The sequence below is a fragment of the Electrophorus electricus genome, chromosome 2, assembly GCF_041902795.1.
Source record: "Electrophorus electricus isolate QZ-2024a chromosome 2, ASM4190279v1, whole genome shotgun sequence".
NCBI classification, from domain to species: Eukaryota; Metazoa; Chordata; class Actinopteri; order Gymnotiformes; family Gymnotidae; genus Electrophorus; species Electrophorus electricus.
The window spans coordinates 17,421,088-17,442,580 of record NC_137498.1 but is presented as its reverse complement, the minus strand read 5'-3'; the positions used below and the strand labels follow the sequence as shown (position 1 = coordinate 17,442,580).

The 21,493-nt window shown below is 41.7% G+C and overlaps 1 long non-coding RNA gene across 1 annotated transcript; it reads right to left on the bottom strand.

The window, feature by feature from the left end:
- Nucleotides 1-18,445: 18,445 nt before the first annotated feature.
- On the bottom strand, nt 18,446-20,189 carry LOC145648240 (uncharacterized). The gene is made up of 2 exons (XR_014116440.1): nt 19,929-20,189; nt 18,446-19,737 (listed from the first exon to the last, which is right to left on the bottom strand). It is a non-coding gene; the product is annotated as an uncharacterized LOC145648240 (long non-coding RNA).
- Nucleotides 20,190-21,493: the final 1,304 nt, after the last annotated feature.

Sequence of the window (21,493 nt, the reverse complement as noted above, 5' to 3'; positions counted from 1 at the left end):
TTCTACTTCTGTCTGTTTCTAGTTACATCTTCTGTTTGTATTTGTATTTCATGCCTGTAGTTAATGACTCTTGTCTTCTGTCCTGTTTAGGTTCTAGTCAGTTATATACCCATATTACACACGACTTGTTTAGTTTCCTTATTTAGTTACTACTGTTCTCATTTGCTCTAGAGAGAGGGGGAGAAAGAGAAAGAGGGAGAGAGAGGGGAGGAGAGAAAGAGGGAGGGAGGGAGAAAGAAAGGGAGAGAGAGAGGGGGAGAGAAAGAAAGGGAGTGAGAGAAAGAAGGAGGGAGGGAGAGAGAGGGGGAGAAGGAGAGAGAAAAGGAGGGAGGGGAGGAAGGCAGAGAGGGAGGGAGAGAGAGAGAGAGAAAGGAAGAAATAGAGAGAGAATGAGGGATGGAGAGAGAAGGAGAGAAGGAGGGAGGGAGGGAGCGAGGGTGGGCAGAGGGGGAGAGAGAGAAGGAGGGAGGGAGAGAGACAATATATAATCAGACATTTACATCTTATAACTTGATGGTCATGCATCCATCATACCAACATCTATTGGGAAATCTCTTAGTGATTTCCAGTACCATCATCAGTTGGCTGGTACCATCAGTATCATCAGGTGACTGGACCTGGAGCAATTAAGTATGCTATATATAATAATAATGGAGTATGTGATATATAATAATAATTAAGTATGTCATATATAATAATAATAACGGAGTATGTCATATGTAATAATAACCATTTTACATGTACATGTGCGGCCATGTTTAATAGTGAAGGCCTTTATCTCGTGTGTTTCTGCAGGCTGCAGTTTGGCAGAGAATCAGAAGACAGACGACGTCACTGCATACACAGGAGACTCAGTACTGCTGCCCTGCTCCTGTACTGACCCACATGCCAAACCTAAGAGTTTCACCTGGAGGAAACACAACACAAACAGAAACTCATGGGACGTGATCACCAGTGAGAGTGAACAGTACAGAAACAGAGTTCAGATGGGTACTGCTCACTCTCCAGGAAATCTCTCTCTACTCATATCACACCTGACTGAAGAGGATAAGGGATACTACAGGTGTTATCTTAACCAGTACTATAAAGACATCAGTCTCACCGTTAAAGGTAAAACACTGTATTTGATCCAAATCCAACTGCAAATGATAAATCCAGCTTTAAGGTTTTCTTATGTATCCACACTAGCAAAGTCTTGGTTGTCTGAGTTACTTGTAGACTTTCTGCTGTCATATTTGTTGTTGTGCTGTCATCTGTGCACATTACCAGTAACGTTTAGTTCAGTGATGGTCAAATACTCCTTTAATTTTAACAAATATCTTGTGCAGTTCAAGTAAGAATTTCTCAGGTTTTTAACACACATGCTTCTTTGTTTTGGTTTTTCTGTTCCGACCCCTCGTTTGGTTTTCCTGTCACTGTTTTCATCTTTGTCTAGTTTGCATTCGTTAGTCTTTATATAAATATCCCTTGTTTTATCGTCTTGGCTGTGGGTCTTTGAATGTGCGCTCTCTCGTCCTCCCGTGAGATTATTGTTGTTTGGTAACGTTATTAGCCTGCTCGTTATTCTAGTGTTTACTGTTTATCTTCTTTCTTGGTAATGATGTGCAGACGAAGTCCTGTGAAGCGTTTGAGGTTCTTCCTTATTGTACTGCTAAAGGATTCGAAGCTTTGGAGCATTGAAAGCTGGTGACAAAACAGCGACACCTGGTGGTGTTCAGAAATGATAGCAGCTATAGATTCAAAACTGCGCAGCACTATAAACAATACAACACTCCACCGCCTTCATATGCCATTAAAAAATTGATGATCAGTAATGATGTTTAGTAATTAAATTCTGCAATAATTTGTGTAAAATCATTGTTTCCCTTTTATGTAAAAACAACAGGTTGGCGTTATGAAACGTTTACTCTCACTATTGACTTCTATAATTAGCACATTTCCAATTTTTTAGTAAAGAGATAAGCTTCCACGTTATAGGACAGTGCCAAACTTATGATACAGTCTCACCCTCATCCTGTGCTTCAGTGACGTCTGAAGCTTCGACCATCATTAGTCACGTGTTGTTAGTAACTTTAGTGGTAATATTAATGGTAATATTAACTTTAGTGGTAATAGTAACTGATACAAGCTTTGGTACACTGTGTGATACGAGCTTCGATGCCTTAGTATCAAATGTTCCATCACAATTTTATTGTTTCTGCACAGTTCCTGTATCGTTTTTCTCCCTTTTTGGTGTTCCATTTAGTCAGTGTTTAGTTTGCACCATTTTGTTAATTTTGCCGTTGTGTCCAGCTGTTTTGCAAATAAAGAACTTTCGTTTACACATGTGCATCAAGTCCTGTCTGCCTCCACATTACATTATCGTTCTGAAAACTGCACAGTGTGCAGATCATTAATGTAGGTGGAGCAGCTGGATCAAAATCACTAATGTGTTCTTATTTTAGATTTTTGATTTAAAACTTCTAAAATAAGAAGCAAGGCTTTGCTATGACAAGTTGCAAATGGGCATAAACAAACAGTCATAAAAGTTGATTTAGTCAATGTTGATGTTAGCTTGACATTACAAGTGACATATCTGGAGCTTCTGTTACTGTAATTATTTACCCCTGTCCCACTTACCTACAACCAAAGGCAGAGGTGCAGGCAAAGGTTTAATGCACATAAAACTACAAAATGTATCTGATTCCAAATTATGCCTGTAATTACAATTTATATTCTGAAGAGAATGAGAATACTCTACTGCATTGTCTAGCATGTGTTATGAGAATATGCATAACCACCTTTCTAAAATTCCTGTCTTAATACATTCTGCTTTGTCAGCGGTTCAGCCAGCCTAACATAGGGTTTGATCTACTAAACGTATAGTGCAGAGATTGGATACTTTACAGGAAACTGGTGTCAGCACTCTAAATATATAGAAAAATATAGCTGGTTCTTCACTCAGCCTCAATCTACCAGTGTAGAGAATTTTGACTACACCTTTGGATTTCCCCTCTCTTAATAAATTGCAGGATCTGCAGTTCTACTTCTGTCTGTTTCTAGTTACATCTTCTGTTTGTATGTGTATTTCATGCCTGTAGTTAATGAGTCTTGTCTTCTGTCCTGTTTAGGTTCTAGTCAGTTATATACCCATATTACACACAACTTGTTTAGTTTCCTTATTTAGTTACTACTGTTCTCATTTGCTCTAGAGAGAGGGGGAGAAAGAGAAAGGGAAAGAGAGAGGGGGAGAGAAAGAAAGGGAGTGAGAGAGAGAAGGAGGGAGGGAGAGAGAGGGGAAGAAGGAGAGAGAAAAGGAGGGAGGGGAGGAAGGCAGAGAGGGAGGGAGGGAGGGAGGGAGGGAGAGAGAGAGAAAGGAAGAAATAGAGAGAGAATGAGGGATGGAGAGAGAAGGAGAGAAGGAGGGAGGGAGGGAGCGAGGGTGGGCAGAGGGGGAGAGAGAGAAGGAGGGAGGGAGAGAGACAATATATAATCAATATAATCAAACATTTACATCTTATAATTTGATGGTCATGCATCCATCATACCAACATCTATTGGGAAATCTCTTAGTGATTTCCAGTACCATCATCAGTTGGCTGGTACCATCAGTACCATCAGGTGACTGGACCTGGAGCAATTAAGTATGTCATATATAATAATAATGGAGTATGTGATATATAATAATAATTAAGTATGTCATATATAATAATAATAATGGAGTATGTGATATATAATAATAATTAAGTATGTCATATATAATAATAATAACGGAGTATGTCATGTGTAATAATAACCATTTTACATGTACATGTGCGGCCATGTTTAATAGTGAAGGCCTTTATCCCGTGTGTTTCTGCAGGCTGCAGTTTGGCAGAGAATCAGAAGACAGACTACATCACTGCATACACAGGAGACTCAGTACTGCTGCCCTGCTCCTGTACTGAACCACACGCCAAACCTGAGCGTTTTACCTGGGAGAAACACAACACAAACAGAAACTCATGGGACATGATCACCAGTGAGAGTGAACAGTACAGAAACAGAGATCAGCTGGGTACTGCTCACTCTCCAGGAAATCTCTCTCTACTCATATCACACCTGACTGAAGAGGATGAGGGATACTACAGGTGTTATCTTACAAACCAGAAATATAAAGACATCAGACTCACCATTAAAGGTAAAACACTGTTTTTGATCCAAATCCAACTGAAAATGATAAATCCAGCTTTAAGGTTTTCTTATGTATCCACACTAGCAAAGTCTTGGTTGTCTGAGTTACTTGTAGACTTTCTGCTGTCATATTTGTTGTTGTGCTGTCATCTGCACATTACCAGTAGCGTTTAGTTCAGTGATGGTCAAATACTCCTCTTGTACTTTAAAAATACTTGACTGGGATTTAAATCATGACTTAATCTTCTGGAAACAATCCATAATGTCACTGACCCTCATTTTGACTTTCATGTTATTTCTAAAGTGCATAGGTGGACTATGACAGTATCAATAAACTGCCAGTGTAAAATTATTTCCCAGCCACACTACATCGTATACACCCAAAGTGACAGAAATGTCCTGTTTTTGATTCATTGCTTAGTACTAGATGTGTTCAGTTGTCCAAAGAACTATTTTATCTATTTTACCTCATGATGACATTTTTCTTAAAGAGTCATGCATCCTAACTATGACCATCCACAAACAGTAAGTAGGAACTGTGTGAACTGAAACCTCAAACTACTGTGGTTGGGGAAATACTGTTTTGCACTGGTACTTTGATATTGTCATAGTCAGGACATGTCAACATTTATGAAAAATATCATTTTGATGTAAAATGTTTTACACAATACTTTAAGAAATACATTCTTTGCTCGCTTCGAGGCTACATCTAGCAGCGCTAATGCTAGCAGCACAAATGCTAACGGCGCTAGTGCTAACAGCGCCAATGCTAACGGCGCTAGTGCTAACAGCGCCAATGCTAACGGTGCTGGTGCAAGTGGCACTATCGGCGCAGCCGGTGGCACATGCGCGGGGCCCACCATAGAGCAGCGCCCTCTCATCATCACGGAGAGTGACGTGAGGAGAGTGTTTAAAAGGGTGAATACCAGGAAGGCGATGGGACCAGACGGTATCTGCGGGAGGGTCCTCAAAGCCTGCGCAGATCAGCTAGCCCCGGTATTCACCGACATCTTCAATCTCTCCCTGACGCTCGGTATTGTCCCGTCCAGCTTCAAGCGGTCCACCATCGTCCCCGTCCCGAAGAAACCTCGACCCTCCGACCTCAATGACTACCGCCCTGTCGCCCTCACATCAGTCGTGATGAAGTGCTTTGAAAAGCTAGTTAGAGACTTCATCACATCTTCACTGCCAGCCTCCACGGACCCACTGCAGTTTGCATACCGCCACAACCGCTCCACTGACGATGCGATTGCACATCTGCTCCACACTACACTGACTCACCTGGACGAAGGGAGGGGAAATTATGTTAAAATGCTATTTGTCGACTACAGTTCAGCATTTAACACTATCATTCCCTCCCTACTCACTACTAAGTTGGGAGATCTAGGACTGCATACATCCCTGTGCGACTGGATCTCCAACTTCCTAACAGACAGACCACAATCAGTACGGGTGGGCAACTGCGCCTCATCCACCCTCACCCTCAGCACTGGAGCTCCTCAGGGTTGTGTCCTAAGCCCCCTGCTCTACTCACTGTACACCTACGACTGCACAGCCACTTCCAGCTCTAACACCATTGTCAAGTTTGCTGATGACACCGTTGTCGTGGGTCTGATCTCGGACAACGACGAGAGGGCCTACCTGGAGGACATTAAACACCTGGAAAACTGGTGCCAGGAAAATAATCTCCTCCTAAACGTCAGTAAGACAAAGGAGCTGATCGTGGATTGCAGCAAGAAGCAGGAGCGGCACTACCAACCTGTGAGGATCAGTGGAACCACGGTGGAGCGAGTAGATAGTTTCAGGTACCTTGGTGTTCATATCTCGCAGGACCTGTCCTGGTCCCGCCATACCAGCTCCCTGGCAAAGAAGGCTCGTCAGCGTCTTTACCACCTCAGACGCCTAAGGGACTTCAGACTGCCCTCCAAGGTACTGCGGAACTTCTACACCTGCACTATCGAGAGCATCCTCACGGGGAACATCACAGTCTGGTTTGGAAATAGCACCAAGCAGGACAGACAAGCACTCCAAAGGGTAGTGCGTTCAGCAGAGCGCATCACTCACTCGGAACTTCCTGACCTGCAGACCACCTACAACAAGCGGTGCCAAACCAAGGCCAGGAAAATTGTGAAGGACCCCACCCATCCCAACAATAGACTGTTCTCTCTGTTGAGGTCAGGGAGGCGCTTCCGCTCCCTGAAAGCCAAGACAGAGAGGCTGAAGAGGAGCTTCTTCCCACAGGCCATTCGGGCCCTGAATCAGGGAAACTGATAAACTGTGGGGACCACCACCACCACCACGTAACATGACTGTTACGTAACATGACTGTATATCTGTACATCTGTATATATAGATTTTGATTTATACTCAATTAACCTGTTACAACAACTGTAGATATGGTACTATACAATGGATCTGTACATTCTGTAGATTGTGTACATATATACTCAACCATATACATTGTACATTGTGTATATAATCATAATATACATATATTGTACATACATTGTTAATATACTTTTGTACATACATAGAATATATATTTATCTGTATATATATATTTTTTTCTCTATGCACCCCTGGTTCTCTTCCTCAGTTTGGACAGAGCACTCTCCACCATTTCACTGCGTGTTGTACTGTGTATGACTATGTATGTGACAAATAAACCAAACTTGAACTTGAACTTGAAAATTGCAAAATGACAGAAATCTACTGTTTTTGACTTATAACCTTGTACAAGATGTGCTCCCAGTTGTCCAAATACCCATATTTTACTTCAAATTTGTATTTTTCATAAATTTGCATGAATCAAAAATCCTGCGTCTTGACTATGATGCATCCTGACAAATTCCCAGCATAAAACTAGGCTACACCCACAATGACAGAAATTACCTGTTTTTGACTCATTTCACCTAGTACTATATGTGCTCCCAGTTGCCAAAGACTTTTTTTTACCTGAAAATGGCATTTTTCTTAAGAGTCATGTGTCCTGACTATGACACTATCCATACAGTGTGTAACGTGGCGCGATCACGAGGCGGATGCATGAGCTGAGACGAGCGAAATATATTAAGGGCAAATCCATAATCAGAGTCATCGTTACGTTGCAGGGTCATAGAGCCAACACAAAGAGTTTGGGAATACATCTTAAACAAACAAACAAAAGCACATGATGAACTAAACTAATAATAATAATAGTAGTAAATGACATTTAGTTTAGTTTAACATTTAGTTTAAGAAGGAGTGTTTGGAATAGTAAACAGTTCACAGCTGTGTTAAATAAATGTATTCTGCTGCTGTGTAAGACTGGGGTCAGTGTTTGTTGTGTTGTTACAGTCTCTCCTCAGACTCTGCCCTACATCCCCTTTGCTTTGGTCACTGTGATCTTCCTCCACATTATCATGGCTGTGGTTTATTACACCAAGAGAAACAAAGGTAAAAATCTCATTAGCAAGCTGTTATAATAAGATTGTTTTCTCACTGTGTCCATTAACATCCATTTTACCATGTGTGAGTCAGATCTTGAATGAACTGAGTTGTTCTTGTTCATGTGACCTGCTTCAGTGTCAGAAATGAGCAGAGTTCACTATAACACTGCTGGTGGAGATGAAACAACTAGTCTGCAGTAGAGAAGAAAACCAAGAGAAATCAACAGACCAGCTACAGACCTACACACCTGTTTAACAGACCTGCCACACACATCTGATCAGCTGTACCCGCTGACCTGAACAAGTTTGTGTGTTTGTGTGTTGGAGTTAGAGAGTCATCAGAATGTCTTCATTTGAATACACTTCCTCTCCACTGTAAGTGTAACTGTCAGGTCATTTACTAGTCTGTAGTTTTGAAGAGTGTGTGTATGGTGTGTAGCAGTAGTCCTGCTGTAGCTGTGTGTGTGTGTGTGTGTGTGTGTGTGTGTGTGTGTGTGTGTGTGTGTGTGTATGTAACTCAGTAAGAACGCAGTTGTGTGTTTATCTGCTCCTTGTGCTCCATGCTGCTGATGGTGAGTGTTACCTTCTCTCTACAGGTGTTGTTATTAATTTACACAAAGGTATTTATATCTGGGATCAGCAGAGAGCAGCAGCACCCAGCCATCTGAAATCACAACACCTAAAAAACATTTTGATTGGTGTTTAACTCATTTATTATGATGGTACAGTGCAGTCACAGGCATCAGAAATGGTGATCTGTGTGCTGCAGGTTGTACAGTGACAGAATTTGGTGGTCACAGATTTTGGTGTAACACCATCATTTAACCATCTGATGGCTCAGAGCAATGTCCATTTCTGCATATATTCTTAAATTCACCTTAAAGGTACTTACATGTTTGATATCACATTGTTCAGAACAATCTCAGCTATCTTCCTAATGAGGAAGAATTTGACATAGATCACTGTATAAAGTAATATTATGGAATATGGAAATTTTCCATCTCATGTGAAAAAATACCTTTACTCATGTGGACCTGTTTGGTGATTGAAATAGGTTTACCAAAGTAGTGAAATACATGAATAAAGTAATATTGAAATGTCTAAGAAATGTCTAAAATGTCATTGTGTACATTTATTAAGTAAAAGCATGGTCTGTTAGCAACATTAGCAGCTTTTGTTCTAAATTAAATGACCAAAATGTGCTCCTTCAGTTTAGACTCCAAACATGTCTTGTCCACCTGGGTTAAGGTAAAATAGAGTAAATTTGCTTCTTTGCCGACCTGTTCCGTTAAGTGGCACTAAAATCTGCACTGTGGTTCAGTCCAGAAAATAGGAAGAAGTGCTAATTATTTGCTAATTGCTAATTAGATACTAGCATAAAGTAGGAATTGTAGGGACAAGACCAAGACTGACAAAATATAGAACCAGAGTACATGTGGGGTTTTTTGTTTGTTTTTGGTACACTTGAGAAAGGAGGCTAACTGCTAAATCAACATGTTAAATGCTGTAAATGTCAATTTAAATATTGTCAGTCTAGAACTAAATTCTAACTCCAAGAACCATCATTTTGCTCTATGATTCTGTAAAAAAATGTATTGCATTTTATTACTATATTATGCTATTTTTCCTAAGGAATAATTTTTTCTGCATTTTATGTGTGTATCTCTAGGATTTTTTGATATTTGACCTTTAAATAGCAGCATATTTTTTTCTGTTATTAATCATGTCTTTTAAGGTCAAATGCCAAAGCGTTGGCTGTACGCATCACTTCCACTGTGAGAGTCTATTGCTGTTTCATAAATAAAGAGCCAAAGCAGGACAGAGAGTTGTGGTTTCTGTTTACACCAACGGATGACCACATACATCATGTAGGTGTGCGTAGTGCAGTTTGACAGCAGAATGTGTGTAGAGTGCAGTTCACTGACAGCAGTTGGACGCCACTGTCTGTTACTTTCTTTTTAGGACCTTAGAGTGGAAGCCATTCTGAGCTGTGGTTTGGTTCACATGTACACATTACTGGTGTACAAATTCAGTGCACTGGACAGACAAGTTTGATCAGGAGGGTTGAACACCAAAGTAGAGCAGATGGTTCTGCAGATTTGTACACAATGTGAAACCAGATCAGTGACATGGAAACAGACTCACTCACACTCAAGAAAAAACACCAAATGTGAAAATCATCTTGTATCCCAAACAGGCAACTCTGGTCCAGTGTTTGGTGTGAAAGGGTTCATATGTAGGCTGGTCATAGAAGGTGGTTGCTTAGGGTGGTAGAGCAGCATTGAAAAGATTCTGCAAAGTGAATTTATTTTGCTGTTGACATATTAACTATATAGTTATACTAAAATATAAATATTAGGAGTGTAATGGTACATGTATTCATCCCAAATCACCACATACACATTACAGTTCTGTGTATGCAGTCATATGGAGAGTATGTGGTAGTCTAAATGTGAAGGCTGATGAACGTAATGTGGAATCATATTTCACACTCGCAAATTCGACGCCAAAAAAAGCTATCAACACGCTAGGCTGGATTTAACTCAAGCACATTAGCGACATTTACTGAATCATTAATACTATGACCTGTTTCTTTCAAATCACCTGTGTGGGAAAGTTTCCCAGCGACCTGAGTGGTGGACGAGGACAGTGTGTTGGTGTTGTAGTCTGTGGGCTAAAACACATGAACATGCAATTGCACATTCAACAGCATCACCCAGATGTGTTTGTTGCTTTTGTCCCGTTGTACCAAACAGTGATATCTAAACTGGGATGTGATGGATATCTTACAATCAAAGCGCTTCTGGTGAAGTGGAACTTGGAATCTTCTTCAGATATATTTATTTCTCAGGCAGTTATTAGTAATCCTTGGATCATTCTTACTATAAACTTGTAACTCTTGTTATATAACTTATATTACAGTTATAATTAGTTTAGCATTACTGAATTTGTAATGTGTCTAGCTGGGGGGAAATTGACACACATGCACACACGCACACACACACACACACACACACACACACACACACACGCACACACACACACGACTGCTGCAATATGGCCAGACCCACATTTGAAGGACCTGGAGAAAGACATCATTATACACACCCTAAACGTACATTCAAAGTGATAAAAATCTGCTAAAGTGATACACCGCCGCCCACCCCAAAATACACACACATGCTCCCACACTCACAAATACATGCATGCTCCCGTGCACACACTATCACTGTGGCAACAGCTACTGGTTTACAGATATGACAGTTCCCAGCATGCATCTCTTCCTCCTCATATATGTATTGCTAATCTGGGTGCACTGGGTGCAATGTGTGAAATGTGCTCACTTGTTTATTTCTGTTTGTGTTATTTATTCCTCACTTGTTCATTCTGTATATGATGCAGCTGTTGGTCACTGTCCACTTGGTCAGGAAGACTGGACAGCTCATGCAAATACACACAAACACACACCCACCCACACAGGCACACCTACGCACACACACACACACACACACACACACACACACACACACACACACACACACACACACACACACACACACACACACACACACATGACGATGCTACTTTTGGAGATTCATGGGCTTTAGGTTCTGCTGTGATCCAGCTCTGAACTTCATGGTTTAATCAATAAATCACTAACTGAGGGATTTTGAGGAACAATGTCACATTCACTCCAGTGACACTGATGTTTCAGAGAAAGCCAGATGCTCGAGGATAAAATTAAACTTGGTTTTAATCTGAAAAGGATAATCCAACACGGTCAAAACACAGGCAAGGGACAGAACCAGTACTATAGGATAAACAGAGCCAGGGAGCATCACAGAGAGGAACTACAGTCCAGGTCGAAATCTAGAGAGACAAAATATTCAGGCAGACAAATACAAGATGGGCAAAAAACAGAAATAAGAAATACAATATATAACATTCATCTAGCACTTTTTTTCCGAAGCAACTTACAATTATGATTACAATTACAATTAGATCCATTGAGAATTAAGGGTCTTGTTCAGAGGCCCAACAGTGGCAACTTGGCAGCAGTGGGGTTTGAATGGGCAACCTTCTGATTACTAGTCAAATACTTTAAACACTGAACTACCACTGCATAACACACTGAATGCAATACAAGTGGCAATATTTCCCAAGATGCCTCTCACAGGAAGTACTACTCCACCCTGCCTCCTAGAGTCCAGAATATGGCGCACTTCATAGATCGGGGCACAGTCAGAGCTGTGGAGGAGTGGCCTCAGGAGAGACCTCATCCAAGGGCCCTGGAATCACAGGCTTCAGAAGGACCAAATGAAACGACCTTGAAACACAAAAGTGAGCAGGTAAATTGAGTTGATATGTCACTTCATTCATGCGCTTTGTAATTTAATTCGGACCTATAAATTTGGGACCCAGCTTGCGACATGACCCTGGCTTGTGGAAGTCACGCGTAGAGCCACACTCTGTCACCAGGTTGGTACAGCAGGGTCTCCCTCCCATGTCTGTCCACCACCTCATTATATCTACGGTTCTGTTCGATACACAGGTGTGTCTCCTCCCATACTTTTTTAACTACAGTGAGGACCATAGTGTTACCTTCAGAACATGGGAGGTCTGTAAGGAAATCTAAAGCAATGTGAGAGCAAGCTCTGTCTGGTATGGGAAGTGGCATGAACTTTCCTGTGGGTAGGGTCTTAGGTGTTTTACTCTGAGTGCAAACTGAACACGAAGAAACATATTTATGAACATCGCCCGTCATGGTCTCCCACCAGTACCAGTTAGCCAGAAGCTGTCGAGTACAAGTATATCTTCCCAGCATGCCCTGAAACCAGCAAGGAATGAGCCCACGTCAATAGGCGGTCACGGCACGAGGTAGGAACATATTGTTTCCCTGACGGACACACCTTTGGGATGACTGTGTCTTGCATGGCCTGTTCTGTTTCATCATCTATTTCCCATTGTATAGATGACAGGTGTTTCCAGCTAGGAAGGATGGTTTCCATCTCCTGTCTCCTCCAAGAAAACACAGGATAAGGGATTAGCTTTAGTATTCCAGGTCCCAGGATGGTACACAATCTTAAAATCAAATCTTGAAAAGAACAGAGTTGTTTAGCTGTAGGCATGTATTCCAGATTCCTGTGGTCGGTGATAACAAGAAAGGGATGATTTGCCCCTCTAACCAATACCTTCACTCTTCTAAGGCCAGTTTAATGGCCAACAGTTCACATTTTCCTATTCCGTAATTACGTTCAACTGGTGATAACTTACGGGAACAATAAGCTACTGGGTGTAACTTGGACTTATCTTGTCCTTGTGAAAGTACAGCTCCTACCCTGATGTTAGAAGCATCAACCTCCACGACAAAGGGAACGGAAGGATCTGGATGCCTAAGTATAGGAGCCGTGGTAAAAGCTTCTTTCAGTTTTCTGAATGCTTGGTCAGCCTCCTGATTCCACAATAACTTGGTTGTTGCTCCCTTCAGGAGGACTGTGAGAGGGGCTGCAATACTATTAAGTTCCGTAAGAATCGTCGGTAAAAGTTTGCAAACCCCAAGAAACTCTGGAGCTTTTTAACGGTGACCGGAACGGGCCACTGAATGATAACGTCGATCTTCTTGTCATCCAGGGTGATTCCACTATGGCTAATCACGTATCCTAAAAAAGTTGTGGTTGGAAGGTGGAATTCACATTTCTCTCCCTTGACATATAACACGTTATCCAGAGGAGTCTTCAATACTTTTCGTACGTGTTGGCTTTTAATGGGTGAATAGATTAGGATGTCATCAATATAAGCGATAACAAATTTTCCCATGTATTCACAGAGGATATCATTGATACAAGCCTGAAAGACAGATGGAGCCACACTGAGACCGTATGGCATGACTTTGCACTCATAGTGACCTCTGGTGGTGATAAAATTGGTTTTCCATTCATCACCTTTCTTGATCCTTATCAAATTAAATGCACTACGGAGCTCTAATTTGGTGAAGATCTTGGCTTCTTGTAGTAGTTCCAGAGTGAGAGGAATGAGAGGTAATGGGTATGAATATTTCTTGGAAATGTGATTTCGGTAGTCAATACAGGGACGAAGACCTCCGTCCTTCTTTTTTACAAAGAAAAATCCTGATACCATGGGGGAGGTGGATTGCTGAATAAAGCCTTGACTTAATACTTCATCTATATATTCCTCCTTGATCCTCTCTTCTTCTTGGGAGAGAGGATAAATACGAGCCTTGGGAAACACGGCTACCTCCAGGAGCTCAATAGCACAGTCGTAGGGAAGATGGGGAGGTAACAGGGTTGCTTTTTTCTTACTAAAGACCAAAGAGAGATCCTGGTATTCCGGAGCGAGGGAAAAGGCTTGTGTATCAGCAGGGCTCTCAACAGTGGTGGAATATAACTGGACAACTGGTAATGTCAAACAATTTCTTAGGCATTGAGATGACCACTGAGTGATTTCCTTACGTGACCATGATATAATTGGGTCATGTTGTTCTAGCCAATGTAGACCTAAAATGACTGGAAATGAGGCATCTTCTATGATGAGAAATGAGATGATCTCTGAGTGGATTGCGCTTGTGGTAAGTTTTATGGGAGTAGTGTGGAGCGTAATGGAACGGGCTCCTACTGGTGATCCGTCCAGAGCCACCAGGTGAAGAGGCTTGGGTAATAGCTGCGATGTCCAATTCCCATATAAGATGTGCGTGTATGAAGCTTCCCTCGGCTCCTGAATCAACTAAGGCTGTAAACATAGAAGATGTGTAGGAGCCCAACATAAACAAAAAAAAAATGTCTTAGCGATCATCTTTCTTGATGGCAAGATCTCTACCTTGTTTTCTGATGTGGGTGGCCTGATCCGTCTATGGCTCAGTGATGCTGGATTAGGTCGAAGACAACAATCCCTGATAACATGTTTTGAGGATCTACAATAAAAACAGAGACCATCTTGGGATCGAAGCTACCTCTCCTCTTCAGTCAAGCGTGAAGAATCACATTGCATTGGTTCCACTGTCTGCTCTCGTCTGAGCTCTGGTCTATAACTGGGAGAGGGATAGGTATGGTGAGAACTACTAGTTCTACATGGTTTTCGTTCCTGGATGAAATGATCCAGACGTATAGAAAGAGCTATAAGCCGATTCAAATCTTGGCAAGCCAGTTCATGTAAAACCTCTACATTGAGACCATTCCGGATAGTGACGTTCAACGCCTCCTCATTCCATCCACTGCCAGCAGCGACTGTATGGAAATCTCGTGCGTAGTCGGCCACAGAATGATTGCCTTGGTGTAATTTGTTAAGTATCGCCCCACTGGCTCTTCCATCATGCGGGTGATCGAACACAGCCTTGAATTGCTCAATAAAGTCGTCATAAGACGCCAGTTGTACGTTAGCCCAGATGGCAATCGCCCAGTCAAGAGCTTTGTCAGCTAGACGAGAGGTAATGAAGGTAATTTTATCTTGATTGGAACAGGTTGGAAGGCTATTGAAATACAATGAATATTGCAACAAAAAACGTTGACACTTGGGTAGCCATCATATTTTTCAGGTTTCTCACAGGGAGGGTTGGTTGGATACTGCTCATGGCGGTAGTAGGTGCAGGCGTGGGACTGAACTGAGAAGGAGTAGTCATCAATTGTAGCCAGGAGGTAAGTTCTCTGAGACTTTGTCCTAGTTCCAACATTTGAGTTTGTTGGTCTGCTTGTTGCTTGCCTATAGTATCCATTGACTGTGTGAAACCCTCAAGCAACTGGTGCTGTTGGTGGATTAGTTGACCCTGGTTGGTCAAAGCATCTGAGTCCGCCAACTGCATGGAGGTGAAGTATGGGCCAGGCAAAAATCGCATGCAGATAAAAAAAATAGGGATTTATTGTAGTAACAGGTAGTGGAAACGGTCACAGAAATAAATTAGTAACTCGAAAGTAGGGAAAACAGTCCGTGTCAAAAAATCATAAAGACCAACCAATAATCCAGGCATCAGAATCCAAAAGGAGCAGACAAAAATCAGAAACGGGAAACATTAAGTCAAAGTTCGGTACACAGGAAAACAATCCAAAGAGCGTTCGGTATGCATAGGACTCTAGAGGCAATACTTCACAGTGTCCTAATGTTCGAGACAGACTTAAACAATCAAGTACACAGGGGAGTTCAATATTCCGGTGATGACGATCTGACGTGAAGTTCATGATTGGTGGAGTCCTGGGTTGGGTGATGAACAGCCTGCTGAGTGCTATACTGTGATGAGGAATTGGGTAATATGACACATATGGGCTCAATGCTGGAATGTAAATAATGACCAACGCAGATATTAACACACAATGATGATTTTTCTAATGCAAAGATGGTACAGATAAGTGTGAAAAGTTAATGGAGCGCTAAGACTGGAGAGACGACATTTCACTGAGACATAAGACAATAAGAAATGGCGTCCTTGGAGGGTGACACTCTACTTTGGTGGGGCGGTGTAGCAAGAAGGATAAAAGAAGATCCCAAATGTCAGGTCTGCAGTTGTTCTCGAGGCAACTCCTTTGTTGGAAACCATACTGGTGTCAATAAAGACATCTTCTGTTTTTCTCTACCATCCTGAACATTGCCTGTTTGAGTGCTTTGATGTTTTGCATGACTCATCAGCTCTGTAAATATCTGAGCATCAAAGTTTCACATTCGCTATTACCCTCGGTCGTCAGGCATAGTGGAATGAACAGACTACATGATCAAAAAACTGCTAGCTGCAGTTCTATGTGAAATGCATATGACTCCTAGTGCAACCACAAAAGTGGCCCCTTTCCAAGTTTTCATGGGAAGACCATTTGAGCCAACCAGGCCTCCTGCTAGCTGTGTGGCACACTCTGATTAGGTTGTACCCTCATTAAGAGCCACCAACTCTGCCCCATAAACCAACGGCCAACTGACACTGAGGAAAACATGCAGGAGCAATGCAATGCACCACATGCCCCGGTGTGGTTTTGTCTGCATGCACAACTCCCACAACCCACCAATCCCACAACCCACCACTCACAATTTCAACATGTAACCTGTGACTGTCAGGTTGATCAGGGGTGAGGCACCCTGACAGACGTAACACATGTGTCACAACAAGACTTTTCTAAGAGGGGCCTTTGTGAAGCTGTTATGTAGGGTGATGCCACCTGAAGGAGATCAGGCTAACCAACCCTGATTAGCTCTCGGCTTGTGACCTCCCTCTGGTAGCCGTGAACTTGCGTTGTAAGCCATGCGTTACTTAACCAACATCACCTCAATTATCAACACTGGAGGACGCCACAACTGTTCAATGAACGGGTTGGTATTTCCATGACTTTTCAATGCTAGGCTGCACACCGTTGTCAGCACTCTTCAAATATCCTCTGACAAATGGTTCCATTTAAAAACAGTATAATAGCTATTTTTAAATAATTTATCTTTGCTCTGTTGTCAAGCAGAGATTCTATAGTTGTTTTAGTCACTTTATAATGTTGCCAAGCAGGTTTTCTACGTTTGTTGTGATAGCAGTCTGCCAAAACTACATTCTTCCTCTTTTGTGCCACTCATGCTGTCTATATATTCTAAGCCCTGTGTGACAATAAACTGGAGCACTTCTGAGTGCTTGCTGACTTAGTGTCCTGTGTGCACCTCAGGCACCTGAGGTTCACAAAGATGAAACCGGACTCCTCACTGAGGGTTGACCATCCAAATGCTTAACACACTGCATTGTGGGTAATAAGAATGCTCTGAATTTAAAATGCTCCTTAACATCTGTTCAACAATTTTTAAAAGTCTCAGGAAGCCAATTCTTTAGCTGCTCTAATTTCATGTGCTATTTTCATTAATAAGAAGAAAAGATGCCTTTGAACCGATAGTGAAATGAAATGACAAAACAGGGTGGTAAAAATATTTGGTGTGCGTGTTGGGGTTAGAAGTTTGTCAAAATTTCATTTGAATACACTTCCTTTCTACTGTAAGTGTAGAACATTCAGTAGACTATGTTTCTAAAGAGTGTGTATGTTACTGTAGGTTACTATGGAGGCCAAGGCCTGTTTGATATTCAAAAAGGATGGCAGAGATCCTCATCATGGGAATTTTGAACTGTTTCCATCAGGTGTTTTTCACAGACTGCACATTAACTGGGGGAACCAAAAGGTTCATGTGGGAGGGTCTGTTCTACTGACCTGCTCCTGGAGTGAACATCACATACCACACACTCTTAAATGGATCTTCAGAGAGAAAGAAATCTACCCCACTGACCAGACTCAGGGTTACACAGGCAAAGTTCAGCATCTTAAAGATTCTCCAGGAAATATCTCTCTACTTATATCACCCCCGACTGAGGATGGGGGAGTGTCCACAGTGTAAACACTGCAGTCCACTTCCTCCCACTGACTGGACTCTGGCTGTCAGGTGTTTCCCTCTGACTCATGTTGTCTTTATCACTCCAGGACGACACTGCCATCCTGTGGGAGAAACTGACTTGCAGAACCAAGATGGATGATGCTTGTCCACAAACTCTACTACACCGTACAGTCTCAACATGCCTAATTCCTACTTCTTTGTGTTATATTCTGTGCAGATGACTTTTTGACTGGGACAGATGTATAGAGAATAACATTTTTCTCATTCAGTGTTTTTGTTTCAATCTTTCCAAGAGATGGGGTTTAATCATGAAGTTTGCACCTTGAGATGTAGATATCAGTAAAAGGACTGAATGAGGACGGACTTTAGTAGAACATGTGTGTGTATGTGTGTGTGCCAATTCTGCCCCAGCTAGACACATCACAGATAGTGATGCCCAACAGATAGTGGGATATCCAACTGCTGTCAGTGAACTGCACTCTACACACATTCTGCTGTCAAACTGCACCACACACACCTTCATGATGTACTTGTTTATTAGTGGGTGTAAACAGAAAACACAACTCTCTGTCCTGCTCTTTATTTATCAAACAGCAATAGACTCTCACAGTGGAAGTGAAGCGTACAGACAACGGACGGCATTTGACTTTAAAAGGCATGATTAATAACAGAAAACATATGCTGCTATTTAAAGGTCAAATATCAAAAAATCCTTCAATAGAGATATACACATACAATGCAGAAAAACTATTCCTTGAGAAAAATACCATAATGTAATAATAAAACGCAATACATTTTTTACAGACTCATAGAGCAAAATGATGCTTGTAGGAGTCAGAATTTAGTTCTAGATTAACAATATTTAAATTGACATTTACAGCATTTAACATGTTGATTTAGCAGTTAGCCTCTTTTCTCAAGTGTACCAAAAACAAACAAACAAAACCCCCACAAGTTCTCTGGTTCTATATTTTTTCAATCTTAGTCCTGCCTCTACAAGTCCTACTTTATGCTAGTATCTAATTAGCAATTAGCAAGTAATTAGCACTGGTTCATCTCTATCGGACCGAACTACTGCACATTATTTCAGTGCCACTTAATGGGACAGGTTAGCGAAGAATCATATTTACTTTATTTTTCCTTAACCCAGGTGGACAAGACATGGTTGGAGTAAACTAAAGGAGCACATTTTGCTCCTTTAATTTAGAACAAAAGCTGCTAATGTTGCTAACAGACCATGCTTTTACTCAATAAATGTACACAATGTGATTTTAGACATTTATTAGACTTTTCAATATTACTTTATTCATGTATTTCACTACTTTGGTAAACTTATTTCAATCACCAAAACAGGTCCACATGAGTAAAGGTACTTTTTCACATGAGATGAAAAATTTCCATATTCCATACCTTGCTTTATACAGTGATCTATGTCACATTCTACCTCAATAGGAAGATAGCTGAGATTGTTCTGAACACAGTGATATCAAACATGTAAGTACCTTTAAGGTGAATTTAAGAAAATAAGCAGAACAGACATTGCTCTGAGCCTTCAGATGGTTAAATGTCAGTAGTACACCAAAATCTGTGAGCACCGAATTTTGTTACTGTAGAGCCTGCAACACACAGATCACCATTTCTGACGGCTGTTGTAAGAATATGTGACCACACCGTACTGTCATAAAAAAATGAGTTAAACACCAATCATGTATTTTAGGTGTTGTGATTTTTGATGGCTGGGTGCTGCTGCTCTCTGCTGATCCCAGATATAAATAACTTTGTGTAAATGAATGTATGAGGATGACAACATCTGTAGAGAGAAGGTAACACTCACCATCAGCAGCGTGGAGCACAAGGAGCAGATAAACACACACCTGCATTCTTACTGAGTTACACACACACACACACACACACACACACACACACAGCAGGACTGCTGCTACACACCGTACACACTCTTCAAAACTACAGTCTAGTGAATAATCTGACAGCTACACTTACAGTGGAGAGGAACTGTATTCAAATGAAGACATTCTGATAAATCTCTAACACACAGACTTGTTCAGGTCAGTGGGTACAGCTGATCAGATGTGTGTGGCAGGTCTGTTAAACAGGTGTGTAGGTCTGTAGCTGGTCTGTTGATTTCTCTTGGTTTTCTTCTCTACTGCAGACTAGCTGTTCCATCTCCACCAGCAGTGTTATAGTGAACTCTGCTCATTTCTGACACTGAAGCAGGTCACATGAACAAGAACAACTCAGTTCATTCAGGATCTGACTCACACATGGTAAAATGGATGTTAATGGGCACAATGAGAAAACAATCTGATTATAACAGCTTGCTAATGAGATTTTTACCTTTGTTTCTCTTGGTGTAATAAACCACAGCCACGATAATGTGGAGGAAGATCACAGTGACCAAAGCAAAGGGGATGTAGGGCAGAGTCTGAGGAGAGACTGTAACAACACAACAAACACTGACCCCAGTCTTACACAGCAGCAGAATACATTTATTTAACGCAGCTGTGAACTGTTTACTCTTCCAAACACTCCCTCTTAATCTAAATGTTAAACTAAACTAAATGTCATTTACTACTATTATTATTATCATGAGTAGTAGTAGTATTCGTAGTAGTAGTATATAGTGGGGAATCATTTTATGGAGTTGATGGGAGAATATTATTAAACAAAAGCATCTTAAATTTAGTGGTAGTTGATGAACAGAATGAATGTGGGGCCTCTGCAAGAATAGAAAAGTATGATGAGTTGAAAGTACTGAAGGTTCTGTGCTTTCATGCATTTTACATGTTTACATTTATATTTTGTACTACAGAACTGATAAATGTACAGTTTGTAAAAGCAGAAGTGTTCGGTTCTCTGTGTGTCAGTGGTGGGTAATACAGCGACTAAGTGTGAGGTTACAGGCTCTGGAGGTGCAGTGTTTCCTTCAGTCACTCACTCTTTTTCTGTGAGTGAATCAAACAGGAGCTCCTGGGTCGAGTCCAAATGGAACTGACAAGTCTTCACCTGAGCACCACCTGAGTGGGACAGCTGTCCCAAGGGTTTGTTAATCTCTCTCTCTCTCTCTCTCTCTCTCTCTCTCTCTCTCTCTCTCTCTCTCCATCTCTCCATCTCTCCCCAGCAGACATGCTCCCTCATTCCTGGCTTGGCCACCTCCTGTCACGTCTCTGTTGTACTGGGACTGTCATGACCTTTCATTGTTACCCTACCAATGCCAGTGTCTGTCTTTGTCTGTCCCCATTACTGTCTGTGTAACTGTCCCAATTACAGTTGTGGTTCCAGTTCCTGTTGTCCCGCCCCTGTCCAGCCCATCTCCCATTCTGATCCTGTAGAGGTTCCTGCACCTCCTCTCAGACGACCTCCAGTCCATCCCACTGTCCAGCCTGGAATCTTGTCCTCTCCTGTCCCTGAGTCCTGGTGTCAGTTTCCTTTCCAGCCTGCTGTCAGGTTTCTGGTTGCAGCACAGGGTCCTGTTTCCACCCCTCACCCAACAGACTTTTTTTCTCTTTTTCCAGATGTCCCTGTCAAGGTTTCTGTCCCCAGCCCAG